This window comes from Hevea brasiliensis, chromosome 13, assembly GCF_030052815.1.
Source record: "Hevea brasiliensis isolate MT/VB/25A 57/8 chromosome 13, ASM3005281v1, whole genome shotgun sequence".
NCBI lineage: Eukaryota > Viridiplantae > Streptophyta > Magnoliopsida > Malpighiales > Euphorbiaceae > Hevea > Hevea brasiliensis.
In genome coordinates, this window is record NC_079505.1 from 6849553 (window position 1) to 6856389 (window position 6837).

Consider the following 6837-nt stretch of genomic DNA (forward strand, 5'->3'; position numbering starts at 1 on the left):
ATCTTGTCTTGTCATATCTATTGTAAATTTTAATGTCATTTAAATCAGGTAATTTATGTGTAGAATTTTTTTTTTTTAATATCTTATTTCTGTGGAGACCCGGACAGATCCTCCTCTGTTTTATTAGCATCTGGCGGGTTTCACTATCACCTGTTAACATATTCATAGTCATCTCACATACTTTCATATCATATTCTCTTTTATCATATCATTCACAACTATTTATGAGATCTCAAAATGAAGTGTCATCTATTGCATTTATATGAAAATTCATAGATAATAAATTATAAGTTTTCATTTCAAGTCCAAAATGAAATACATCATAAACTAGTAATTACATAATAACTAAACATAATGAACCAAAATACTAGTCTATAAATGGGCCCTACTAAAATAAAAAAGACCGGTGAGGTGACTCTGGACAATGGCAGATCTGATCAGAGCTCTGTCAGTGTACTACTGGTGCTGCTGCTGGGACTGATCTCTAGTACCTACGTGATGAAAAACCAACACGCTAAGCATAACGCTTAGTGGTGCATAATTTATAATAACAATAATTTAATATTTTGAAATAATATATGCAACTCATAATTTCTGGGTCTTTTACATTTTTATTGCTCTTTGGAAACAATTAACATTATCGGGATCTTTTATGAATACTTATTGTATTTTAAGTCTTAATTAATTTTTTTTTATTAGTGCCCAATAAAACCTATAACAAATTATAAAAGCTGGATGCACGGGTGTATACTGGTTAGACAGCCATATGTCTATCTAGTATACGTCTATCAAGCATGAGGCCAGTTGTCGGGCACGAGACCCGCTGTCAGGCTTGTAAAGCCAGAAATAAAGTAGGCATAATGGCCAGTAAATAGGCATATAACCTGTAGAACAATCATACCAGACATATATTATCAGTTCATGATTTTCTCGGTAGGCAGTATTGCTACCTGTAGTCCCTAATTGGTATACCTATTTATCCAAACTAAATAAATAAGTTTAGGTATACTATAGGCAATTAAACATTTTTAATTAATTTAGCACTATTCACTATTACTATTTTCTAGTACTGTTCATTGGTACCATTAATTTCATATTAATAGGACATTAGTCCTAATTTACATATTCATATCATTTTTAATATTAAATTTTCCTTATGAGTATTTTAATTATCCTATATAGCATTTTTCCCATTAACCTTTCTTTAGGTTCATGTTGACGTGTTATCTTTATCTAGGAATTTGACTGGGTTAGGATGTCTATTTAGTCATACTTCCTTCATAACAATTGCTCCTCTATGTTTAAACTTGAATTTTAGTTTTTGAATCACTGAATTTGGGGTTATAGAACTCAAGTTATAGTCAAAATACCAAAGGAATAGTATTTTGGGACAATTTCTAGGTTGGCAGTTTTATTGACTAAATTTTTGCTAACAATTTGATTTGGTTAAAGGCAAAACTAGGTCAAGTGGTCCTCATGAAAAGTGTAGCCCTATGTCTAAGCTTTCCATTAATGAAATTTTAGGTCATTTGGACCAGTATAGAGAGAGTTATGACCAAATGAACACGTTCATTTGGTCATTTCAAATGACCCAACTTGTGCTAACAATTTGAATTGGTTAAAGGCAAAACTGGGTTAATTGATCCTCATGAAAAGTGTATCCCTATGTCTAAACTTTCCATTGGTGATATTTTAGGTCATTTGGACCAGTATAGAGAGAGTTATGACCAAATGAACACATATTGTTCATTTAGTCATTTTCTGGGTTGGCAGTTTCAGTGACCCAATTTATGCTAACAATTTGAATTGGTTAAAGGCAAAATTGGGTTAAGTAGTCTTCATGAAAAGTGTAGACCTATGTCTAAAATTTCCATTGGTGAAAGTTTAGGTCATTTGGACCAGTATAGAGAGAGTTATAACCAAATCAACACGTACTGTTCATTTGGTCATTTTCTAGGTTGGCAGTTTCAGTGACCCAAATTATGCTAATACTTTGAATTGGTTAAAGGAAAAACTGGGTTAAGTGGTCTCCATGAAAAGTGTAGCCCTATGTCTAAACTTTTCATTGGTGAAATTTTAGGTCATTTGGACCAGCATAGAGAGAGTTATGACCAAATGAATATGTACTATTCATTTGGTCATTTTCTGGGTTTGGTGCAGGGTAATTCGGATTTGGGCAGTATTTAGGTCAAGTTTTAAATAGAATTTGGGCATAGTTTCTTCATGGAAAATGGGCTATGTTGAGTCTAATTTCACCTCCAATTGGCCTCATACCAATTGGAGTTACACATTTTCAGTTATGGGTCAATAAACCCACTGGACTCAATGAGTCCAAACCTGCAGAAAATTGAACACTCCCAATATCTCAATTCCTCCGACTTTCTCACTTCAATTTGCATGCAATACACTTCTATAAGCAACAATCTCAACTCAATAGGTCAATTTCAACATTTTACAAAAAGTCCTCAACATTTATACAAACCCTAGTTTTCAAAGTTTCAAATTTACACAAACACTACACAATCAAACACCCAAACATTTCAACTCATCACACATTCTCATGGAACCATTTTTCATCACTTAAAAGCAATAACATCAAGTTCCATGGCTGCCAAAAATTCAAGGGTTCTTTTCTTAGGATTTTCTTTTTGTTTTAATGATATTTATGCTTGGCTAAACATGCTTTTCATGTTTAATAAAGAGAAGAAAAGGGATTAGTGCACTAGCCTTACTTGAGCTTCCCTAACTTTAAATTTCTTACTTCCAATGGGTGTCTATAGCTTCTTTAGGGTGTGGGGAGTATTTTTTGTGAAGTAGGCTATGGGTTTTGGTGTGTAGAAGCTTGGGAAATCAAGCTTGGAAGCTTGACAACAATGGAGGAAATGAGGGAAAGAGAGAGAGAAGAAATGGAGGAAGAAGATGGAAGTGGGAGGGAGTTTGTCCTCTAGTGCCTATTTATAAATTTTTTTTTTGAATTTTCCTAAGCTTTTTCTTTTCTTTTCTTTTCTTTTCCTTTCTTTTCTTTTCTTTTCTCTTCTCATTTTCCTAATCTATTTCATAAATTTTAATTAATGTTAATTATTTTATTCTCTAAATTTTTTTTTGACATTTAGGTCAAAATTCACCTTTGGGGGTGAAATGACCAAAATGCCCTTAGTAGTACATATTGGTTTATTTTTATTATTTTTGTATCAATTTATAAGTTCTCTAAACTTTAATTTATTTTTTTTCTCTACATTTTTCATATATTTTCTTAACATTTATTTCTTCAATTTATGCCTCCTCACTATATTGTAGGTGTAGTTCCTGACATTTTAACTGTCCGAACAGACATTAGTCATCAGAACAGTAAAATGTACGGACTACCTTTGGTGAGGGCGTTACATTTATATATATTACATTTAATTAAATTTGTAATTCAAAATTTATAAATATTATAAAAATGTAATAAAATTTAATTACATTATAATATGTTATTAATTTTTCATCATAATAAATTATTTATATAAAATGAAAATTTAAATTATAAATTATAAATTAAAATTAATGATGTAGTATTAAAAATAAATAATGTGTTATTATTTGCAATAAGTGAGACGGAGGAATCAATATGAATTAATATTTGCAGACAAAATAATTTGTCTCTATTAAAGATAAAAATTATCTCTAAAAATAGTTTTAGGGGTAAATAATATAGTTTGTAAAAATATATAGAGGTAAATTTTTAATCTTGTATAAGTTCACTTCTAAATTTTATTAAAAAATACATGTGGCACTCTAAATTTTTAAAATGTTTCATGACTTACCTTCACTCTTGTAAAAGTTCTACGACACACCTCAACTCCTGTAAACGTCTATAAAAATAGAATTCAGACTAAATAATAACTCAAGTATCTTAATTTCACTTTTACAGAAATTGAAGTGTGTCATAGAATATTTTAAAAATTTAGAATTCTACGAGAATTTTTTTAATAAAATTTAAAGATGAAATTATGTATTTAACCTTCTCGAATTCGAGTCTCAATTAAAACCAACTATAAAAAAAAATAATCAAAAAGAGCCAGCATATAATGGAAACTTGCCTTGTCCAAAAATTAAAGAAAAATTGTTAAAGAGATTTGTGCATATCCATAAATTACAAAATTCTATTAAAGGCAAAATCCGTCAAAAGAAAATTGTTGTTGAGGAGCATGAGCCACAATTATTCATAAGCATTTTTTTTTTTTGTTGAAGAACAATTAATGGACACAAAAAAACTTCAAGAAAATTATTGAGCAAATCTTGGAATGCTCTCAAGAAGTAGTTTTTTATGTGTATTTGAAAAAAAAAAGTCTTTTTGCACATAAGACAAAATAACAGATTCAAAATTCTATGACTAACTCATTCGAGTCTAAAAATATAAACACCAACTCATTAAAACTAGCTTACAATAAAGATGAGATTACAATTTACGCTAAATTAAACTCAACAATCAAATTGGAATACTTGGGAGACAATCTGTGGAGAAATTAATAACTTCTCCAATCTTAAGGCCAAAAACACTTATTATTTAGCCAAATTATTTAAATTCTAGATGTTCATTTGCCTCTTAGCAAAAGACTTATAACACTACGTAATCTATTAATTATGTAATCTAAAATCTTAACATTAATTATTGATTGACAGAATGTAATGTTACAATCGAGTGCAACGATGGAGAGGTCGAACTCATATACAAATGAGCTTAACAACCATTAGATCAAATTTGTATTTAGATTCAAATTTTCATTTAAATTCGTGAATTCATTATATATTTTTTCATTAATTTTATACAAATCTTGATATAAATATTTAATCTAATGATTGTTAAGTCTATTCTTGTTATTGCAGGCACACAAATCTAAAATATACATAATTGCAAAATCACATAGGATAGAAAAGAGAAAAAAAATAACACATAATTTATGTGGTTGAACTATAAGATCTACGTCCATAGGCAAAACAAAAGAAAAGTTTCACTATGATAAAAAAGAGTAAGATACAATAACTCAGAACTCACAAACACTAACCCAGTGTATTTCTCAAATATCTCATATATCTATCACAAAAGACAGAATATTATAATATTTATATTAGTCTATATTATGGGGTCATTGTCCCCTTGCAATCCCCAATGAGAATAGTGGTGGCCTATGGGTTCAGGCCTATCAGAGCGTACAATTTATAAAATAAATTATTAATTTCTTTTATAAAATATATAATTCTTAAATTTTAAAATATATGATTAAAATTAATTAAAATATTTATATTAAATAAATTCCTTTCAATTGATGTTACATTTCAAATTTAAATAATTATATATTTTAAAATGAAATTATTAAGTAAACATTATCTAGTACAAATAATAAAATATATAATAAAATATGTTTTTATAAAATATAATTTTTTTTTCATTTTATATCTTTTGTGTTAGTTTTAAATTTATATAGATGCTTTCACTTTGTCAAATGAATATAATTAATAAGTTATTAGTGACCAATTGTATCAAGCTTTCTTTTTCATAGACTTGTCAAATAACATATACATTTTTTTAATTGCAAAATATAGATAAAAGAAGACAATGGTCTAGATTTAATCAAGCTTATTAAGCTATTTTCTTAAAAGTTTGTAATTATTTTCTACGTATATTTGCATCCTATTTTTAATTTAGTGACTTCATATAATTTAGATGATGCATAGTTTATTTAGCTGCTCATAATTTAATTTCAATTTTCTATTTTTTCATGCTCTCATAATATGATGAATTCTAATATCATATTATTTCAGTTGAGTATGCATTAAAATTGTGCTTCCACAATGATCAATGGCATGTATATGATTATGGGATGATCCTCAGCATGTTCTCCCATGTTTTGCATGAAATATGTTGCTTTATATTTTTGTTTATGTGCTATATCAATTTTGGGAAGATAGTTACCCCATTTTATTGTATGGATTATATCATGTGCTATGTATTATTATATGTTTATAAAATTAAAACCATTATTATATAAATGTAATATTTGAATTACTTAATGTGCAATAATTAAAGTATTTAAGCAGATAAAACATTGGCCACAATGTCTTACAATTTGCAAAGAATTGCAATTTCTCCACTAATTTCAAACATTTTAGTGGAGAAATTTTTTCCCACTAAAGAGGAGATCAATTTGTGAGGGATTGCCATTTCTCCAGTAATTTCAAATATTTTACTCGGGAAATTTTTTTCTACTAAAGAAAAGATCAATTTGTAGTGGATTGCCCATTTCCCAACTAATTTCAAATATTTTAGAGGTAAAATTTTGTCCCCCTAAAGATGATACCAATTTGTGGGGAAAGTAAATTTCCCTGCTAACGAGGAGACCATTTAGTGGGGAAGGTGATTTCTCCACTAATATTCATCTTTAGTGGTGAAATTTAATTTCCTCACTGATATTAATCTTTATTGGTGAAATTTAGTTTCCCTACTAATTGATTTAATGACACATTTTTTGTGAGAATTAGTAGGGAAATTAAAAAACAAAAACAAATTCTTGTATATTATCTATCCTATTCTTTTTAGTTTTATTAACCGATAATAGCCGTAACATTTATATCCAATTTGATTAGTAGAAATACATGTAATTATAATAATATTAATCTTTTCTAATATTTAGTGTTTTTACAAAGAAAAACTTTAGAAAAATAGTATTTATTATTAGCAGTATTGAAAAATAATAGAAATCATTTTTTTATTTATTATGCTAGCTTTGTAGATTTATAAATATGTTTCAATGCTAACCTATTAAATAGGATAAAATTGTTATCCATCTAATAGTT